The sequence below is a fragment of the Protopterus annectens genome, chromosome 2.part2, assembly GCF_019279795.1.
Source record: "Protopterus annectens isolate FY-2018-M chromosome 2.part2, PAN1.0, whole genome shotgun sequence".
NCBI classification, from domain to species: Eukaryota; Metazoa; Chordata; order Ceratodontiformes; family Protopteridae; genus Protopterus; species Protopterus annectens.
The window spans coordinates 170433428-170456492 of NC_056730.1; the positions used below are offsets into that span (position 1 = coordinate 170433428).

Genomic DNA, 23065 nt, shown 5'->3' on the forward strand with positions numbered 1-23065 from the left:
GGGCCTCTACTGAAAATGGACATATATCCAATTAGACTAGCCCGATCAACAAATGTAAAATAAAAAATCAATAAATAAATAAATATCATAGATGCACTCAAGTCACTGCATCCCTGGTACTAATATGATTTGATCGTAGTCCTTGTCTGTGTAAATGTTCCGAGACTGTTTAAGACAGCCATGATGGATATCTTTGAATGTACATCACAGACAGGTATGAGCCTTGCACTGAGCAGCATTCTGCCTTTACAAAGAATGATGCCATAGTACGGATATAGAATGAATGATTAATAATTGTCTTAGTTACTGGTGTCACTTCAGGGGGATCTAATATTTGTCTGCATGATAGGGCATGGTCAAACCACACTGCTTTTGCCAAGGATGGGCTACGCATGTCTCCCCTAGACTTTCAAATACTGGTTAAAACTTTTATCCACCCTGTTACAGCACTTTTTAGGCAAAATTGAACAGGCAAAACTACCAAAATAGTGAAATGTCTCCAGGCAACCTTACAGTGTTATTGCTCAATGCTATGAGCCTAAACAAAACTCTATCCTTAAAGCCCACTGCACTCTGAAGAATGTAGACATCTGGTTTATGACAAAAACTTGGTTTAAAGCCATAGAAAGTACTCTGGCAGTACAAGGTTACAGTGCCTTCCATACATTTACAACAGCAGCACAGACTGGGGCCAAAGGTGGCAATGTCTCAATCTACGTTAGCAACCTCCAGATTGGTTAAAGAGGAGGATACAATGGAGCTCATTCACGTGCAAGTCATCACAGATAAGGTCACTCACCATATCATGGCTAGCTACAGGTTACCATCTATGCTTCTAGTCTCACTACTCATACCTAAACCTACTAAATGTGCTCACCATCCAATCAAATACCGTCTTAATGGTTGACTTCAGCTACCCCCACTATACAGCGAGAAACTCACACTGTCTTAAACTCATAGGCACAACACTTCCTGGACTTTATTAATACAAACATTCTGGAACAGTCATTATATGCTCCAGCCAACCAGAGGCTCAAACTTTCTAGATCTGACTCTCACCAGCATACCAAGATGGTTGAACATTGCACCCCCCTCCCCCATCACATCTTCACTAGTGAGGTCAGAACACAATGCTGTCTCCTTTGAAGTAAACATTAACCCAGCTAAACCAGTAACAGTTAGGAACTATTCTAAGGCAAACTACATCTTACTAAGTAACAGTTTGTCAAAATTCAAAGCTCTCCATAACCTAAAGACCACAGCTACCTATGGAAAATTATTCAAAGAGTCCCTATACAAATGTGTGAACTTCTGCATAGAGCTGCTGTACTTACCAGAAATAAACCCAAAACAAATACTAAAAACAAATCCCACAGCTGAAATCCTCACCTAAACAGGATATATAATAAAAGAAAAAAATATCATGGTCAAAATCAGGAAGAGCAACTCCCTTAAAGATAAGGGCTCTCTTGTACAACTAAACAAGAGACTAAAAGGTCTAATTAAGTCCAGCAAGGCCAACTATGGAGGCTAAGATAGCTGAAGAAGGCCTTGTGATTGTCCTTAGCCTGTGAGGCTATGTCCGTAACCTTATAAGATAAAAACTATAAGCTAGAGTTTTCATTGTATGATGACAACTTAAACCTCCGGTAACAGAGGCCCATGGGATATATGCAAATGTCCCCTTAAGGGCATCAAATGTTTCAGCTATATAGCTTTTGAATGTCCATGACTTTTTACTTTTTCTTTTTTGTTGAAGTCTTTATGGACATATTCAATCCAATAAAGTCAAACCCCACTAGCTCAGAGGCTCCTCAAGCAAGTCCCGAGAAGCTGTTCAAACAGAACCTTTCTAGGGAATAAAACATCCAAAATGGCCTACCTGACTTCATCTGTGAAAGGAGAACGCCAGAGACACCTCGTCCTCTACTGCTGCACTAAGCACAGTATTAGTACAAAATTACAGTGGGGTCAGAGAAATTTTCTGACGAGGTTAGGCTATAAAAAGTGAAGACAAAACTTCCATTGGTTGGTCCACTAGAGAAGGACTGGAATCTGAAAAATTGACTAAAATAATCAACAGACTTAAGCCCCAATGTAGTAAATGACATCCTCTTGAACAACTTGTCCAAAGCCAGTTTTTCTTTATTCTCTGTATTTCTATTTCTTATTTACTACATTCCATTTAAGATGAAACTTGACTAACTGGGGTAATAACTGTCTGATTTAGTAACCAAATTCCTTTCTTTCTGAATTACTTTTACAGTAACAAACTCTGCCTCTATTAATTTACATGGTTTTACACAACTAATATTCACACTTACTTATACCTCTAAATCCACTAATCATTCATCTCTTCTTGACTAGATCCTAGTAACACAACCCCATAAGTATCATTTACCTGAAACCCTACCAGATACCTTTAGTGATCACTGCCCTATTAAAGTCTTCAGTTTTTCTCCTCACATGTATAAACCTCACAAGATCAAAGCATGTCGAAAACTAAACAACTTTGACTCAGACAAACTATACAGCCAGCTCTCAGTCATCAACTGGTCATTCCTTAAGACACTTACCCCTTGATGATGCAGTATTGGAATTTAACAAAATATTCCTTTACATACTTAACTCCCCACTCCCCATACACAATATTAGAATAAAATTAGTTGTATCCTCTTGGCTCACAAACACCACTCATACCCTAATGTCTCAGAAGGATAAATCCTGGAAGCTATGAACTAAAACCAAACTCCCCTCCCATCTCCAACAGTATAGACACCTACATGACCTTACTAAAAAGGCTGTTACCAATGATAAGAGAAACTACTACACCCAACTCTCCTGACACACACCTAAGCATCCCAAAGAAATTCTGGCATACAATTCACCATATCTGTCATCCTGGAAACCCCTCCTCTCCCCAACCTAGCTCTAAAAATACTCCTCTCCAAACTGCTACTAATTTTAACTCCTATTTTATAGACTCCATCAGTAAACTAACCAACCATCCTATCTCCAGTTGTTGTTCTACTTCATCCACCAACCCACAAAAACCTCCAACACCTCCCCAGCCTTCATCCTGAAAACTGTATCTACCAACTACATTAAATTCCTACTTCTTAAACTTAAGCCATGCTCCTCCTCAGCAGGTGATCTTCCTCCACTCTTTCTCAAGAAAGTAGCCAACTCCATAGCCCTACCCATCTCTATTCTCGTTAACCAAACTATCACTGAGGCTAAAGTCCCAGCAATATGGAAAAAATTCTTCATCCTAACCATCCATAAAGGTGGCAGTTCCACTGAAATATCTACCTTTAGGCCTACTGCAATTCTATCACCCCTCTCAGAGATCCTGGAAAAATGTGTTCATAAACAAGTTTTACAATACCTCACACAAGAAAACCTAATCACTCCAACCCAGCATGGATTTCGCCCTAGTCACAGTACCTCTACTGCCCTCATCTCCTTTATCAACACCATCTCTCAAGCCAGAGACCAGAGCAAACTAGTCTCCTGCCTCTTTCTTGACCTCTCAAAAGCTTTTGACACCATCTCTCACCCTCTCCTCTCTGAACTCAACCTATCTACCTTTACAATCTCTTGGTTCTCTAGCTACCTTAGCAATCGCTTCCAATCTGTAAAATGGCTTTCTGCTATCTCCCCAGAACCACCCTATAAACATGGGAGATCCTCAAGGCTCAATACTAGACCCACTACTACTTAGAATTTTGACTAATAAATTTTCTACCTCCACTCCTCAGTCTTATCTGGTACAGTATACTGATGACTTCACAGTCATCACCATAGCTGATACCCTCTCCGATCTACATACTACAACTCAGAATTCTTTTGTTTACTGAAAAATGGCTCAAACAATACCAACTAATCTTAAACCCTAAGAAGACTAAACTCTTGCTTTTTGTCCCCAAAACAGTGTATCATCTAAAACCCTCTTTCTCTATCTCTTCCCACAATAACATACCTATCACGGTTGATACTCACACCAAACTAGTTGGCATCATTATTGATGACCAGCTAAAATTTGACCAACATGTACTCAGTAATATGAAAAAAAAAAAAACACCAAAAACTAGGACTGCTCTACAGGAACAAAAACATTTTGTCTAGTAATGCCAAGACTGCTCTCACACCTGTCTACTACCAACCCTTCTCTATGGCTCTCAAATACTCAACCAACTTACAAACTACACTCATCTCTAAACTAGAAACCACCTACAACAAGATTGCTAAATTTGCTGCCGAACTCCCATACTTTTCTCATCACTGCTTGGCTCTCAGGAAACTAAACTGGTTAGAGCTTCCCCATAACCTTCTTCGCTGTTAGCTTCAGACAGTTCACTCTATACTGCATCAGCCGTCTTTCTGTCCCAGCATTACCTCTATTATCTCCTACTACTCCCCACCTAGAACACTTAGAAGCTCTGAACAACATCTCCTTAATATATACAAGCCAAAGATCAACTTTGGCAAGAATCTCTACAGCTATTCACCAGCTGAAAACTGGAATAAACTTCCACTTAACATTCGAATCATTAAGTCCAAATATCAGTTCAGAAATGCATTAAAAAACCATCTAAGCAATATAAAACTATGTCAGGGTAGTCATTCCCCCAGATTGATCTTACTTCTCTCCACCTAACCTGTCTCCCTCCCCCTCCCTCACAAATATCACCCTACTTCCTTTCTCCCCCACCTAAACTCACTGTATTACTCCTACTTCTTCTATCTTACTCTACCTTGTACCTTCATTTTACTACACACATAAATACATAAAATTGTACCTAATGTTTTCTTTCCTACTGCTTCTTTGCAGGTGAACTGAAGATAAAGAATGTCATTTTTTTTTCTATTTGTGTAACATTCACTCTGTACTGTAATAGCCTGTACATGTCTGATTCTTAGAATCTATTAACAATCTCATATATCATCTCTACAGTTTCCTCAAATTGTCATTCTTGTTGTATATATCTATATGTTTATGTCTTTTGTAGTTATGCATTGCAATGTCTATGTATTTGTGGAGCTTTTCTCCCAGAGTCTCCACTGAAGAAAGGGCTTTTGCTCAGCTGGACCAACCCGGTCAACAAATGTTAAATAAATAACAGAAACTTTGCAATGTCTTAATGTCAACAATACTGTTTCAATATTCTCATTTTTCAGGTATTACGTTTCATTTTCCTCTGTAGCAGTTTTAATTTGTAAAATACTTTAAAAGTTAAAGCTCTCACATAATTTGACTTAACTCTTATCAGGCAGTAAGGTGCAAAATGCTGTGGTCTCAGTGATTACTAGAGAATCCATCCTACGATAAAGAACCCTGTCTACTCAGATCAGGGATTATGGAAACCAGCAGCATCCTTAAAAGCAGAATGGCAACACTTCTAAGCTTTAATGACAGCAACCTTAAAGAAAGGCTGCATTTCCCCAGGGCTCCATATACTTTTTAACAGCATTACTGGCAAGGTTGTTGCTCCGGGGAAGGTAAAGAAGTTACAAGCTTATATATATATATATATATATATATATATATATATATATATATATATATATATATTTATATTATATATATCACACACACACAGACACACAAACTTCGTAAGCTTCTCCAAAAGAGGGGACATGATGTTCACAAAGCCCTTTCATTAGCATACTTTGAAGGAAGGGAGGTTACCAAAATGTCTGGCCTTCAACTCCCTTAACTTCGCACACTGCTCTGATATGCCTTTTTCAGTTATGTCAGGAACCTCCATGGTAAAGCCCAGGTTTATACTGAATTAGTTCTTAATGGTACCACTTACATGGATCTTGCTGATGTAGCCAAACTACTAGCAGATAGGTTCAGCGCAAACCTCACCCCCTGTGTCCGCAAAGGCCCTTTCGACATCCCTGATACTTGTCCCGCACCTCACATCTCTGTAGATCAAGTGTTAAAGGCCCTATCCAAGGCAAAGAACACAGCTTCCATGGGACCTGATGGTACAGAATGCAGTCTGGGATACTATCTCCAGCAAGAGCTAGCCTTGCCATTGAGCACCCTCTTCAACCATAGCCTAAGTACAGGCTTCATTCCAGCAGAATGGAGAACTGTCATTGTCATCCCTTTGCACAAAGGTGGTCCCGCTACTGACCCTAGAAACTATCACCCCATTAGCTTGACAAGTTTGATCTGTAAGGCCATGGATGGAGCATATTATTATGGACCTCAAAAACAAGGGCATAAGCAATCTCCAAGCACTTGACCCCACCCAATTTGGATTCGTCAAGGGCAGATCTTGCCTGTTGAACCTGGTTGACTTTGAGACTTTCACCAAGGTACTGGATGAGGGAAAGTCAGTACATACAGCTTACCTTGACTTCGCTAAAGCCTTTGACACAATCCCCCACTAGGGTATCATCGAAAATCTGACACAACTTGGCTTAAGTCCCTATCTCATCAGGTGGGTGAACAACTGACTCACAGATAGGACCCACAAGGTCAAAACAGGTGCCTCCACCTCCAGCAGCAGACCTGTCACGAGTGGTGTACCCCAGGGATCTGTCCTGGGACACGTATTTGGTATCTACTTCTCAGAGGTCCAGGCAAAGACAAAAGGCCTGTGGCTGACCAAGTCTTTGGACGACTGTAAGTTGGGTGCTGTCACTGACTCCCCAAATGATGTTAACATACTACAAAACGGTCTCACAGTAACAAATGACTGGTGCCAAAGTCATGGCCTTAAGTTAAATGCAAAAAATTATCATACCATTCAGCAAAAACATGGCCACTACAGATTACCACATCAACGGCAAACCACTAAGCACACAACCTGTGCTGAGAGACCTGAGTACACAGGTTAACAATCTCACATTTGACCACCATGTGGCGGCAGTGGTCAGAAAAGCCTTTTACTTGGTTCATCTCATAAGGGATTGCATCCAGAAAAAAAGAGGTTATTACCTTTTTATAGTCCTCCCTCATTAGGCCAATAATGGAGTACAACTCCCCATTTGGTATGTAGCTCTCCAAACACCTGCACCAACTGGAAAGGCCACAGCAATACCTTACAAAGAGAATCCATGGCCTCCAACACCTGTCCTATTGTAGACAGGCTCAAATCATTATCACTCTACTCGGTATCGTACACATTGCTCAGAGGTGATCTGTGTCTTGCCTACAAAGCGGTCTCAGACCCTGCTCTACTAGAGATGCTCCATATCCTCAAGTCTAACTCTTCACGCATTACCCGCTCAAAAGGTCTAAATCTAATATGTGTCTGAACAAAACCTGCTGGATTGACAGGTCTGTTTCCCAGAGGCTTTACCGTCTCTGGAACAGACTCCCCATACACCTCAAACAAAGTATGTCTCTGACCCTCTTCAAGTGCAACCTTGATGAGTGGATGGGAAACCACAAATATGTCCCAGGGGTTCCACCTGTGTTCTTCATTGACAGGGGTGACAGGTGCTGATTGAGGTTTTGTTTTTGGGGATAAACTCTTGGCTAGGCTTGTAAGGACCCCAGGGCCATTAGCCTACTAATCTCCTGTGATCGTATGATATCTTCATGGGTATGTCAAACCCAGATTTGATGAACATGCTTCATCTCAAAAAATCTAGATCCCTCAGAGCCACAAGAGCGGGAGACTTAAACCTCGACACAGTTATTAATAGGACATGCTGGAGGGATAGATTCATCACCCAAAGACTCCCTATGCTGTGGAACAAAATCCCGGTTTATGTGAGGCAGAGCACCTTGCTGGCCTTGTTCAAGAGGAATCTTGACCAATGGATGGGAGATCGCAGATACACCCCAGGGGTTACCTCAGTGTCACTGCTCGACAGAGGCACAGCAAAATAATGGGCATAGTTTTTCCAAACTAAAGGGGTGGCGTAAGCCACAAAACTATGGGCTAGGCTTATAAATGCCCTCGGGCAGATAGCCTAGTATGAACCTATGAACCTATGTGTGAGGCCACTGTTCTGCTCTTCCATGTATAAAGAACGATTTCACACAGCTTAACAACCTGAAGGTTCTACCCCTCTGCCCACAGCTGGCTGAACTAACCTGTTGGCACTTATGCCTGAAGCTGCTCTCTACCCAAGCAATGGAGGCAGTGCTGGTGCAGATCTGGCTCATGATCCAGCTGGTATCTGCAGGAACACATGAAAGATTTCATCTCCATAGGCATCAAGTGTGTGTGAATGCTCCTATAGTGAGCATGTGTAAGTGGCATAAACAAACTAAAGGACAGGTTCTAGGTCTGACCTTCAGCTCCAATACATGATGACATGGCATGTACAGGAAGAAAGCTTTCACCTCTAAAAGGAAGGCAGGAAGACAAGAAATGTTGTCAAACCATAAACATTGGAAAAAAAAAAAAAAACAAGAATTACCCAGTGCAAAAGGATCAACTATCAGAATCAATGGCAAGAAATTTGGCAGAAAGGATGTAGAGAGGAGATTTACACACAAGTGCATCCTACCATTTTTTTCCCCTTACAGTTACAAAGAGAATTTGTTTTGTTTGCTCGGTACACATGCCAAATCCAGTCCATTTACTGGAAAAGCATAAAATAACTAGTTAAAAATAAGTACATAAAGCAGTAAAGTAAACAATTACATGTATTTCTTACAGGACACCTGACATGTTAAACCAGCTGTAATATTGCGAAACATGACAGGATTTGCCATGCCTAAAATTGCTGAGATTGTTAAACAGTTTATCCACCGAAGACTTTATTTATAGAAAATTCAGTGAGATAAACAGCGAGTACAGTATTAGCATGAAAAATATATCCAGCCTTAGCATATAGCGATACAAATAGCACAAGAACTAACTGCAGTAACCATTTCTTACAAACTTGTACAATGCTATAAGCAGGCACACAGGTACCCAGTTTACAACATTGAGAAATAAAAGCTAATTGAAAAAAATGTTGCCATATTACTCTACCAATGTCTCATACTAACACATAGAGAATTCTGGACATTGCATGATCTAGGGTGGAAATCTAGTACAGTTCAACTACATTCACATATTTAGACACTTGAATTTACAGTTCCTTGAGCTTTCAGATTACTAGGAGAAAGGCTGTGGAATACAGAGGTCATGTGGTACCACAGACATAGATGAATTCATCTTCAGATGTTCAAGTAACAGCAACTCGATTTCTCTTTTCTTAAGCAGCAGCTGTCAGTCAATGATCCATTTATAGGCTTACATCCTTATGGTAAGTCCCCTGTAAAGCAACATAAAAACAGTGCATTAAAACACTGCTACTTATTAATGCCTCATGCTTTCTCAACACTAGAAGCCCTTGCGACCTAGCAAACTACCATAAAAAGGGGCAACCATTTTAACAAGGGTAGACACATTAAAAAAAAAAAGAGAATGTAGTGAAATAAACCCATGAAGAAGGAACAGACAACAAGAAATCAAGCAGTTTCAGATCCAGTACCTTACAGCATAAAAATGCAATACAGTATTGTATCTGACAAAACTCCCTTGTGTTCAGCTACGTATTTAAAAACTTCAGAAAATACAACTCAGAACTGTCTACACTTGTAGAATGATGCAGTGAAGGTGCACTATATGTTGCTATATTACGTTGCACCACAGATCTTTAACTTCAGCTCCGATTGCAAACACAATGGAATAAACATTAGATGCAAAATGGAATGCAAGGAGAATCACCAAAAGGCATAAACCATATTAAATGCTTTCTTTTATTACAGAGAGGATTAAGAAAAAATATTCAAAAATATTCAAACTGCTTCTAGATAATGTTAACTATTGGATGGTGTTTTTCGGGACACCCTGTGATCCATTAAAAAACGAAACAAAAAAAAACAAACAAACAGAAGCCTTAACAGCAATGTTATGTACTCCCAAACATCCCTCAAGCCTGACAAGATGACATTTTTTCATTGCATTTCTTTCCACTGATGGGTGTGATAAGCAGTCAGATTCCCCTACTGTACATTTTGGGGAATGCAACTCCACTAACCGACTGTGGGTGAAAACAAAGAGTCACTGATTAGACAACTGAGTGACACAGGGAAGCAATCTTTGTAATAAAGCAGTGGAAGTATAATATTTCAATAGGAAGCCAAATCATATCACTCAAAATGGTGACAAGCCAAATCAGCGAGAGAAAACACCCAGAGAAGAACAAATCTCAAAATAAAATCTTCATCTCCTTAAAACTTCTTTTTGTAGGGGATCGACCCTCCTGCACCCCCAAACTTATATATACCAACTCACAGATCATCATACCTCAGGGAAAAGGGAATATTCAGAGAAATGGCATCTCAGACTTAGTATATGCAAGTCCAATCTTTCAGCCATTCAGTCTCTGCGTTTCGGGACTAATTCTAGCAGTTCCGACATTTAATTTCAAGTGGTTACCATAAAAATGACTGTGTTCGTCTACATGAATGCCAGACTGCCCCCCCCCCCACACACACAACACACACCAACCATTTGTTTTGCAAGTAGAAAATAAGATTCAGTGCCCCCCCCCTCACACACACACACATAACACACACCAACCATTTGTTTTGCAAGTAGAAAATAAGATTCAGTTCCACAGAGGAAAGGAGAGAGGAGAGAGAGACAGACACACACAAAACATAAGGCAAGTAACACCAATCATAGGCTGTAGTTACAGATAGGTTTTCTTTTTCATATTACAAAAAATATTTACATAACCCCCATATGCAGATTCCTAGAGATCAATCCTAAAGGAAGTTGCATTATATTTCAGATACAATATTTCAAAAAGCTCCTTAAGTGGCCAAGATTTACAGTTGCTACATTCAGTACTACTCTGTCATAAGATGAGATACATTTTAACTTTTACTTTACTTATTCTAGTCAACATTTGAACTAGCCTATTTTCAAGTAGCCGAGTTCATGATTAAAATATATGTCATGCACACATTTTATGCAAGTCATCAAAAGATTTACTATTGAAGTTAAAAAAACTAATTACCCTTAAAAGTTAACATGGTTCCTAAGCATAGAAAATACATCTAAATATGAGATTTTGTTGATCTAGCCTTGGAATAATGACAAACTTCCCATTTAAACAAAATGAGAATGTCTAGTATTTCTAACAATTGCTTACTGTAGCTTTAAAAGGTGCAATATAAATGACAAATTTTCTAAGAAGCACAGACCGTACAGTTAAGTCATGAGGATACACTCAATTCACCACAAACATATGAAATTGAGTATGGACATAGGTAAATCTGCAACAGGTCATGAAACAGCATGACACAAAAAAGTTCATTTTTCATAATGTTTTTCATAACAGCTTGTGTAAACAAACTGCACGGCAAAGATAAGAAGAATCTATTTGGAATTTCCCTCATCAGAAATTTGATTATACAAATGCAGAATGATGCCAGCTTACACATAAGCAAACACAACCTATCAATAAATACTTCAGACTTTAAAGATGACTCTATTAGTAACCCCAGTAAAGAGATATGAGACTATTCAACAAACAGTCACAACTAACCAAACTCTGATATACTACAGTCTTAACGGTCAACTAAGCCCTGGCCCCTAAACAAAACATTGTATTTTCCCAGAGTATGTTTTCCTGCTTACAAATTTATCCTTGTAGACCAATATATTAAACATGCCTTAGCAGTTTCTTCCCCTCTCTGAGGCACCTACACCCTCGTCAGCTTTCTTGGTGCAGACTATGATGGGATTGAATGAAATGTCATGATACCTTTTTTCAGAATCAGTCTCCCTTACTCTTAAATTATTCTTCCCATCATGTTTCAGAATTTATTGCTAAGGAAAGCACACCTAACAAGGCAGCTTTTTTCCATACCTACTAGATTCACGAAACTGCTCATTGTTGCTTACAGCTGCATTCTTTTCCTCCCCTGCAGCCCTAAACCTATTGAGCATTTTGTATTCCAAAGGTAAAAAGGAGTTTGATATCCCCCTGGCAGCAACTTCACTAATTAGCTCACATTTGCAAGCCAGGAAATAAGATACTTATGTTGACTCAGGGAATGAGGGAAACAGAGGTGGGCTAAAACTCCTAAAATTCCAAGTTATCTCAGATATTTCTGCTAGAACCTTCCTTAGATTGTGTAAGGTACATAGCAGAAACAAATACTCAAAGTCACTAATTTTTTTACTGAGGATTCTCAGACTTCACGGTATTAAACAATGCTTTCATTCTAAATTAAATGGAGTTGTAATCCAACAGGTGAGACTAGGGCAAATTAATATAGTCACCTCTTCCCTCACAGTGCATTAATGTCTAAAAAAGTAGCTGTCAAAGAAAACCAGATGACATCAGGATGTCTGCCCCCCCACTGTGAAGGCATTCAGAGAAAAAAATACAAAAGTAATTACTGTGCCGCTGATAAATTTGACATTTTACAACAAAGTAAAAATATATATATTTTTTCAGTTTTTACCCATAGTGGTCCCTTAAAGAAAACTACAGCCTGTGCTTTACCTAAAGGGAAGCAACCCAGGTCTGAATAAAATCAAAACCTTTCTGTAACATTGAAATTGTAGACTCCTCAGATTTATCTGTAGTTAACAAACTGATATCATCTGCATAAATGATACAAAATGACTTCAGGCATTTTTTCAGTGTTCCTAATAAACAATTATATAAATTAGAGCCCCAAAATGGAATAGTGCATTACACATTTACCTTTAATTATATATTTAATAACAGATGGCAATGTTGTACTCTCTGTATGTATCTAAAATGACTGACAGGTCTGTGTAAAGCCCTACAAACCCTGATCATACTTCTCAACTGTATAGATTTTCACAGAATGCCCAGATTTTTGTCTCATATTTTTGTTCTGTTCCTCATAAAATTTGTAATTTTCTGGATTTTTGAAGCAAATCAGTGAAGAAGGAAGTCACTAAATAATGACAGGCATTTGAGTTTCATATTTCATATCCTTTAGAAAATGCATGGTAACCCAAGACCTTTTATTCAAGGTTTAGAAGAGAAATAATTAAAAATTGCTCCTATTTTTGAGGCTTTGTCCCCCATTATTTTTGTCTAAAGTTTTTTGTGCTAAGAGGTTGAGAGGTATGACTCCGATTTATCCTAAGCTAGAGCCACACCTGCTCTAGGAAGGAATGTCTAACTGTTGCTGTACAGTGCCCTTTCCTGAAGCCACGTTAGTAATTGTCCAGTATTTTCTCTTCAAAATATTCACTCAGTTGATTTACTAACAGCTTTTTCCAGATCTTTCAAGATCTTCCCTAAAATCTTGTTTAGGGAAACTAATTTATTGATACACAGGAGAGTTCCTATTTATTACGTTGGTAACACACACTAATGTAGCAAACCAGGCTTCAGGAGAGCCTGATGAAGGAGGACTGAGTAGCTCTGGTCATCTCTTATTTCACGGGGAGAGGGGTGTATGGTTGCTTTTTGCCTGGATACAGCCCTCTGTGGGGCAAAGGTGCCACAGCTGAAGCAGACAAAGTGAGGGAAAGCACAGACATATCACCCACAGTGGAGGCTGAGGGAGTGGTAGAAAATCCACAAGGACCACAATGAATTTTGTAAGAGGGCAAGGGTTAAGGGAAGGTCAAAAGTGGGGGGGCGGGGTCTCTCACAGCAGAAAGGAGCTATTGCAAATGCCCACACTGCCTCTCCATTTTGTTGGAGAGAGTGGAGAGGGGCACTTGACATTAGGGGAAAAGATGGAGAAATACGTACTGAAAAAACATCTTATTTAGACTAGGCTGTCAGACAAGATTAGGAGGGGTTCTGAATTAAGTTATCCCTTCAGAGCAAGCAGCACTATCTGAACTGATTTATGGGGACCCTTCCTTCAGCAGAATAAACTTCCTCTGAACATATAAACCAAGTTAACAGCGGAAAACTGAAGGCATGTAAAAAAATGAGAAAAACACCAGAAACAACATGTGAACACTGCAGACACTTGGAAAATAATGTCGGGCAGAAACAACCAACATCCAAAGTTTATTTAGTGCTTTCATACTGGTAAATCCAGAACTTCATCAGAATAAAATACAAACCAACAGCAAGCTTTAAATACAGGTTCATCTTATACCTGGTTAATCAGTATGCAAATTATTTAAAGCTACAATAAAATAAAATACCATATTCCTACTTTATTAAGTCTGGAAATAGTATAATAGAATAAGACCCAAATTAACATGATCATTTAATCCAGGGGGGAGGCACTGTGTTTAATCTCAATTGTCCGTACAACTCTCTCATAGCAATATGGTTTTCCCAACCCCTCCCCCCCAACATTGTATTTAACTAATTCAATAGTATCAAACTGGAATTTTTTGAATTAGGACAAACTAATGTGTGCTTAAACAAAGTGTTGCTACTATTTTTCCACTGGATAGCATATAAATGTTCATATACCCTTTTCGAAAGACTCTCTCGGTCATACCCACATAAAAGAAGCAACAATCTTGACAGATTGTAATATATATTAAAACCTTACTGTTACAATCTCCTGTATCCAAATAAATATATTGTGGAGGGTTACCTACAGTCGTTTGTTGCTTGGCTAAAATGTAAGGACAATATTTGCAAGCCCCACATTTATTAATGCCTTTTTTATGACCAGATCTTAGGATTTGGTGTTCCAAGAAGTATTTTAAGTTGAGCTCTGTTTTGTACAAATCGTGGGATTTCACCCAATGTAGTAATCAAATCTATGTTTGAGTGAAACATAACCCATTTCTTAACTATAATGTTTCACACTTACTTACTAAAACTTCCATAGTACAATACCATAGAATCAACTTTTGAAGTATTACTTCTTTGGTCACCCTGTAGAATAGAGGGTTCATCAAACCCCAAAAGTGGTTTATATATGTATCTCCAATTAGTAATAACACTGCTAGCACATGTAGTTAATAGATCTGGTGGATACCCTCTTTCACTGCACATAGCACACAGGAATGTTTGGTACAGTGCAGTTTGGTTTCTGTCTGAAGTATGGGAGTTAATTGGGAGAGGTTGTGGTGGTTGTAGGGGGTGGTTTATTATGGAGTTTGGCTGCAAGATGCAGGAAGGTACCAGTGTGAAATAGTTTGAAAAGAAGAGACCCTGGAAGTAGATCCTTATTTTAATATCTTGTCCTATGCCCTCCTCTTGCATGTCTCTGGGGATTTTGTCTCTGCCGCTCATCTTTTCCCTGGCTCTACAACACTGTCTTTAAAAACAGAAACTACATTTGAAGCTTCAGGGAGTGGATAGTCATTACAATCTGCTGTTTGCACCCCCCTTCTCCCCCCTCTGTCCATCCTGCTCATGACAAACCCTTCACATCTCCCTAAAATCATCTTCCGCACCAATCTCATGTTTCCCTGTCTCCTCTAGTCTCAAGGCAGAAGAGCTCTATCTCCTCTAGCACCGGGTCTTTTCCCTTCCCCTCCATCATATGGAACTTTCTAGTAGTTTTCTTGACTGATTCCCTCCAGCTTTTTATGTCCATTTCCTTATATGACCTCCAGACCTGCAAGCAGGACTGAAGGTATGGTCTGACCAGGGTTCTGAAGTCAGGAAATATTACCTTCTTGCTTCTGGAATAAATCCCCAGAGGATACAGCTGAGCATTCTGTTTGCTGATGTCACTGCCCTCTCACACTGTTGCCAGTGGCTCAATCCACATGTGATCATAACTCCTAAACAATTCTGCTCTGCTGCCATTAATTCACACCACTCAACTAACCATTTACAAATGGAGTGCTGTGACTTAAGTGTAGTACTATGAATCTCACTTGCTAACTTTTTACCCCAAACCCTTTCCAAGTTTCCAATTCACCACTGATGCACCTTTCTGTTAAAACCTGTTCTCTATTCCCTCAGATACATTGCAGACAGACATGCTGTAGAATGCTGGAACCATGTCACACCCCTGCAACACTACAGAAGACTAGACAATGTTCCTCTCATCACAGCTCTTTGTATCCAACCACTGAACCATGTGTCCAGCCACTGAATCATGTAATGATCCAGTTTCCTCGTAAAACTGGAAGGATCAGGGCCTGGGACAAGACTATTAGCTTCATGTGCGAGACTGAAAGGCCTTGCTAAAGTCCATGTAGACCACATTAACTAGTTCCCCCTGCCATGATCTGTAACCTAGTCATACATCTGAATCAGATTTAGATTTAAACTGACAGCTCATTTTGGCAATAAACCCATGTATGCGGTTTCCTGCACAATTTTCTGCTGTTTTAAACATTCTTCAGGGTCTCACTGCTATTTTTCTGCTGTCTTAAACATTCTTTAGTGTTTCCCACTGAAACTAGGGTAGCTAGTATCTGTAATATAGTCCAGATCTAAGCCTGTTGCTTCTGGAACTGTTTGCGTTTGTTTGTTCTGAGCATGTTTCCAGGCCATCTTGGATTCTAAGGGGCCTATCTGCACTTTTTTAAGAGAACTGTGTTGACTGGGACCTGACTGGTGCAGGGAGGCTGGTCTAGGGCTCGGAATAAGCATCCTCATTGGTCCTTTTGAATTTTGTTATTAGAGTTTTTTTTTTCAAGTTTTAGCTTCTGGTATTTAGGCCCTGCATCTGAGTAGGTTTTGGTTGTTTACGCATTGCACAGCACTGCCAGACAGTTAAATTCAACAAATTTTCCCTTAAAATCCAGGCAGAAATATCCATTTGTCGAGCTCCTCTGCAATCATTTCTGAAAAGCCACCCCTAGTGACAACAGTCTTCAACCTAGCATTATGGACAGTTGGATTACCCTTGTTTCTCCTGTCAGCTTTGTTGACTTGGGTCTCTTGAGGCAGTGTAGCAACTGCATGATGTACACAGACAATTCTCTACTAATAACACAATCTAGTACAGAGTGCGAGAGATGTATTTACACTAAGAATCTAGAATCCATGCTCTCTCTCTCATTCAAAACAGCATCAGGGAAAAAGGTTGTCACCCACCACTACATATTCACATAGAACCACTACTCATACACACAGTACACATCAAACACCTAAATCCACATATACAGAGGTTCTCTCAGAAAATTAACCATAACACTAGAGACCTCCAAAACACAAGTCTGCTACAGCTAACACAGTCTCCACAGAACCCATGACACATAGCAACACCAGTGTCTCACCCACCAAGCCAGTAAAGCGTAACACTGAAAAAACAATTTTCTTGTCATTGGAGACTCAACAGTGAGACACCTGGATGTCCCACTCACCAGGATGGACAAGAAGAAAGTCATGCTCAGCTGCCTGTGCGGTGCCAGGATTCACCACTGAGCATGCACTCAGGTCTCTCAGCAGCAAGTACTGTTATGACTCTGTCATAGTTCATGTTGTTGTGAATGACCTGAGATGTACCTCACTGAACTATATGAAGAGAGACATAGTCCAGCTCTCTGACTGTGTCCTAGCCAGGTATGTCCCTAGCCTTGCGCAGCATACTATCCTCACCTAGAATGATGACACAATATAAACAAAAAATTATTGATTTCAATAACTGGCTTAGTTTTTGTTGTCATTCCAAGGGGATCCAGTTCCTGTCTGCCTGGGAAGCCATGGTCAAAAAACCTCTCTGCTTTGCCAGTGAAAGTTTGCACTTGGCACCCCTAGGCTTTTGGCTGCTGGCAAAGGCTCTTGCCTCCCCCATAGTGCCTGTTTTAGGCTAGGTCTCGAAAACAACATTACCAATGTGAAACCAACCAATCAGAACAAAATAAGGGTCATGCTGCTAAATGTTAGGAGCTTAACAAAAAAACACACTTCCTGGATGAACTTTTATCACTAGAAGATGTAGATGTCTGTGCAGTCAAAGAAACTTGGTTTAAGGCCTCTCAAAGTACCCCAGCCCGGAAAGGCTACAATGCCTTCAGCACCTTTAGACCACAAAATGAACATGTGAAAAACAAAGGAGGCAGTGTTTCAATCGACACTAGAGATAAATTCACCTCCTGTCTAGTTAGACTGGACAACTTCATGGAGTTACTCCAGGTGCAGGTGACGGTGGATAAGACCCCTATTCAAGTCCTAGCCAGTTACAGATCCCCCTCCATGGGTCATGACATCCATGAAGCCTACTTAACCAAACTGAAGATAATCCAAATTTTACCAAACACACCAGTTATGGGGGATTTCAATTTTCCCACCATCAACTGGGAAACCTACTCTAGCCCAAACTCGCTAGCACAAAAGTTCCTTGACTTTGTGAATTCAAATGCCCTGAAGCAAACTGTTCATGCCCCAAGAAGAACAACAAACATTCTAGGTCTGGTCCTCACCAACTGGTCAAACAGGTACATTGCTGCAACTGTTGGACACTCATTAGTTAAAACTGACCACAAATCACCTTTGAACTGACACCAACACCAGAACTCACAAAGGGTGAAATAAGACTAAAAAACTTCACAGAGGCAAACTATACCTTCCTAGGTGAAGGTATAAATACACTCCAAGCCCCACCCCAAGCTGAAAATGGTAACTGTGTCGAAGCTTACACTAAAGCCCTGAACAATCACTTGCATAAGTGTATAAACTTGGCTGTACCAGACATTACAAAAGCCAGAGCCTCACGTACAATCAAGCTGCCATGGTAGACTTCCAGCATCAACAAACTCTACAATAAACACAAAAGGTTGCTGCCCTAGAAAACAAAGACAAGGACCCAACAATGAAAAAGCACCCTCCCCTCAGCCTCAACAGGCAAGCAAGACAACTTGTCAAATCCTCTAAGGGCTCCTTTGAGAGAAACTTAGCAAGTACAGCCAAGGATAATCATAAGAACTTTGACAGCTACGTACATAACCTAAAAGGTAAAACCCAAGCATGTGCAGAACTAGTGACCAACGGTATCTCTCTCACTCACACACACACACACACACACACACACACACACACACACACACACGCGCACTCTGACCCCATAGAGATAGCAAACCTGCTAGTGAAAAGGTTTGGTGAAAATTTCATTCCCTTATCCCCTAATAACTAATCACAAACCTTCTCCCACCCTACATTTCTGAAGAGCAGGTCCTCAAAGCATTGTCCAAGGCAAAAAACATATCCTCTATGGGACCAGATGACATCCCAGGCTGTCTTTTAAACAGGCTAAACCATGAACTAGCATCACCACTGAGTGCCATGGTGGACTTCCAGCATCAACAAACTCTACAATAAACACAAAAGGTTGCTGCCCTAGAAAACAAAGACAAGGACCCAACAATGAAAAAGCACCCTCCCCTCAGCCTCAACAGGCAAGTAAGACAACTTGTCAAATCCTCTAAGGGCTCCTTTGAGAGAAACTTAGCAAGTACAGCCAAGGATAATCATAAGAACTTTGACAGCTACGTACATAACCTAAAAGGTAAAACCCAAGCATGTGCAGAACTAGTGACCAATGGTATCACACACACAGACACACACACACACAGACACACAGACACAGACACACACACACACGCACAAACACACACACATACATACACAAACACACACACACACACACACACACACACACACACACACCAAATAGAGATAGAAAACCTGCTAGCAGAAAGGTTTGGTGAAAATTTCACTCCCTTATCTCCTCATAACTAATCACAAACCTTCCTCCAACCCCCAACCCCCCACATATCTGAAGAGCAAGTCCTCAAAGCATTGTCCAAGGCAAAAAACACAGCCTCTATGGGACCAGATGACATCCCAGGCTGTCTTTTAAACAGGCTAAAACATGAACTACCATCACCACTGAGTACCCTTTTCAATCGTAGTCTAACCATAGGCTTTGTTCCTGTGGAATGGAGAACAGCTACAGTTACTCCCCTCCACAAAGGTGGCCTAGCAACAGACTTGGCCTGACCAGCCTCATCTGTAAGGCCATGGAACATATCATTATGGACCTCCAAGAACTGTAAAAGGGAAAGAATCTAAGTATGGCATGGACTGACTACAAAAAAGCATTTGATATTATCCCACATTAATGGATAAAAGAATGCTTAAAATGTATAAGATACACCCTACACTCATTGACAAGCACAGCACCTCATTGGCCCTCTTCAAAAGGAACCTTGATGATTGGATGGGAGATAGGAAATTCACCCCGGGGATCATGTCAGTCACCCTGCTACACAGGGGTCCAGAGAAGTAAATATTGTGGGAAAAAATTTCCAGGGAATTGTTATAGCTAGGCTTGCATTGGCCTTAGGGCCGATAGCCTAGTACCAACCTATGAACTACATTACAGTGACCATGAAACAGTAGCAGACAACTTTGCAATTAAGCCATGATAAAAGACAACTTATTATCCCAGGGATAAAAATTCAAAGGGGGCTATTCCAGGGTGACTCACTGTTGCTATTCTACCTTGACCTTAACCCATTAAGCTGTTTACTTAACAGCTTAGGCCATGGCTATAATTTGGCTCCTAAAAAATAACAAAAAGAATTCTCATCTTTTCTTTCTCGATGATTTAAAACTATACAGCTTATCAGATGAGGAACTGAAAGCACAACTGCAGATTGTCAAAACTTTTTCAGATGATATAAGAATGTGATTTGGTCTTGATAAACAAGAATGTGCCATAAAAGAACATGAGCAAAAGGGAGTGTATAAATATTTGGGAATTGAAGGATCAACAATAAAACATGAACAAATGAGAATAAAACTTAGTAATGAATACTTTAGAAAACTTAAATTAATCCTGAAAACAGTGTTGACATCTAGGAACAAAATCCAAGCTATAAACCAATTTGGTCTTCCTGTCCTAACTTACAGTTTTGGAGTGATTGACTGGCCCAAAACGTGTTGGATAGATTAGATAGGAAAACAAGTAGGATGCTTCATGCTCACCACATGATTTATAAAAATCAGTGTATAACAAGATTATATATTCCCAGTTCCAAAGGAGGGATGGACCTCCTTGAAATTGACTGCATGTAGAGATCTGCAATCGTGGGACTACACACATATCTGCTGACCTCACAAGACCCAAACATAGTGAAAGTTTTGAAACATGAGGAGAATAAATCTAAGATAACTTCTCTGCTTAAACTAGCAGAAGCATATTGGCATCAAGCAGGAATGGAAATCAAAAGAGAAGTAGATAAAAATCAGGCAGCAACTGAATGTGCCAAAAAACAAAAGAAAGAATATAAAGTGACGGATCAGATGAGAAGGCAAGAAATGTGGAAAATGTATAAATATAGTTGCAAATATAGAAAACGTCTGGAAGAACTTCATGTTGATTATGAATGAATGCAGGAATGGTTAAGGAGAAGCAAATTCAAACCAAGACATGAAAGGTTAATATTTGTGGCCCTAGATAGTGGGCTACATACACACTGGTTTACAAAGTCCATTTAACATGTGGGAGAAACAGAGAAATTTGTAAAACCGAATTGGAAACAGTCACACACCTTGTTGCTGGTTGTGCTATACTAATAGCAGGAGGACTGTATACTGAAAGGCATAATAATGTGGCAAGACTGTTGCACTGGGGATTGTGCAAACATTATGGTAATGAAGTGGCTGAGCTGAGAAACACTGGAAACATGAGGCACAAAGCATCACAGAAAATGAAAGTTTATATCACATGGGATCACCCATTACCAATAGTTCAAAAGAAAGATGCTAGAAAAATGGATATAGTGGTCCATGAAAAGAAGACAAAAGTAGCATTAATCACTGAAATCACCATACCCAGTGACTACAGTGTGTTGCGTAGAGAGAGACAAAGTTATAAAATATCAGGATCTGCAGGCAGAAATGAGAGCAATGTGGTAAAAAGTTACACAGACAGTTCCAATAGTAGTAGGATCAATGAGCCTTATAAAACAGAATCTACAATCGTATTTAGATACATTACCAATACATGTAAAACCATACGAATTGCAGAATGAATCATTACTGGGCACATTGCGGGTGCTGCAAAGAGCACTTTTGGCTGACATCAAAGATTAAAACAATACTAATTTCATGATCTTTAATTGTACGTTGACTTAAGAATGGGGTCCATTACCATCATGGTATTAGAAACTCAAAAGACTTGGAGAAATGAAAAGGGCAAGACCTTCAAACCCTGGATCCTACCCAATTCGGCTACATGAAGGGCAGATCCTGCCTGTTAAATCTGGTGGATTTCTTTGAAAGTGTGACCAAGGCCAGTGACGAGGGCAAATCTATGCACACAGCATACCTCGACTTGGCAAAGGTTTCTGACACAATCCCACATTCAGGCATTACCGATAAACTTAGCAAACCGAATGTAAACCCCTTTGTTGCAAGATGGGTTGCCAAATGGCTCACAAACCGGACACACACTATCAAAGTGGGTGACACCACATCAACCAGCAGACCTGTTACCAGCGGGGTAGATCAGGGGTCATTTCTGGACCCCCTGCTGTTTGATATATACTTCTCAGAACTTCAGGTCAAAACTAAAGGGTTGGGCTGATCAAGTTTGCAGATGACTGCAAACTAGGTGCAATCACTGAATCCCCAAATTATGTCAGTATACTCCCAATGACTGATGTATTATTCACGGTCTCAAACTGAATGCAAAGAAATGCATCATCATTCCCTTTGCCACAAACAATGTCTCTTCACACTATCAAATAAACAACAATACCTGACGTACCCATGAAGTGGTAAGGGACCTGGGATCACAGGTTGACCGCAACCTTAACTTCGACCATCACATGTCTACCATTGTAAGGAAAGCTTTCCACGTAGCTTGCTTGATTAGTAAAGGCATCATCTCAAGAGCAAAAGAAGTTATAACCCCCCCCCCCATACTTGGCACTTATCTGGCCCATAATTGAGTATAATGCCCCATTCTGTACGGTAGTAAGCACCTGCAGCAATTAGAGAGACCTCAGAGGTTTCTAACAAAGAAGATCAAGGGCCTCCAGCATGTGCCTTACAAGGACAGACTAAAGTCAGTGTCACTGTACTCTAGATCATAAAGACTTCTTAGGGAAGACTTATGCCTGGCCTATAAAGCAACCCAAGACCCAACCTAATGAATTTACTGCACATCCACAAATTAAATGGATCTAGGGCTACCCATTCC

General features: G+C 40.1%; 1 long non-coding RNA gene across 5 annotated transcripts in view; it reads right to left on the minus strand.

The window, feature by feature from the left end:
• LOC122795586 overlaps positions 1–23065 on the minus strand; it is a 106931-nt gene that overhangs the window by 71389 nt on the left and 12477 nt on the right. For 3 of the 5 annotated variants that reach the window (XR_006363831.1, XR_006363832.1, XR_006363835.1), the window contains one exon: positions 9120–9240. This is a non-coding gene — a long non-coding RNA (uncharacterized LOC122795586). Of the gene's footprint in view, positions 1–8971; positions 9241–23065 lie in introns of all 5 variants that reach the window. The other 2 variants (XR_006363834.1, XR_006363833.1) reach the window with 2 other exon arrangements.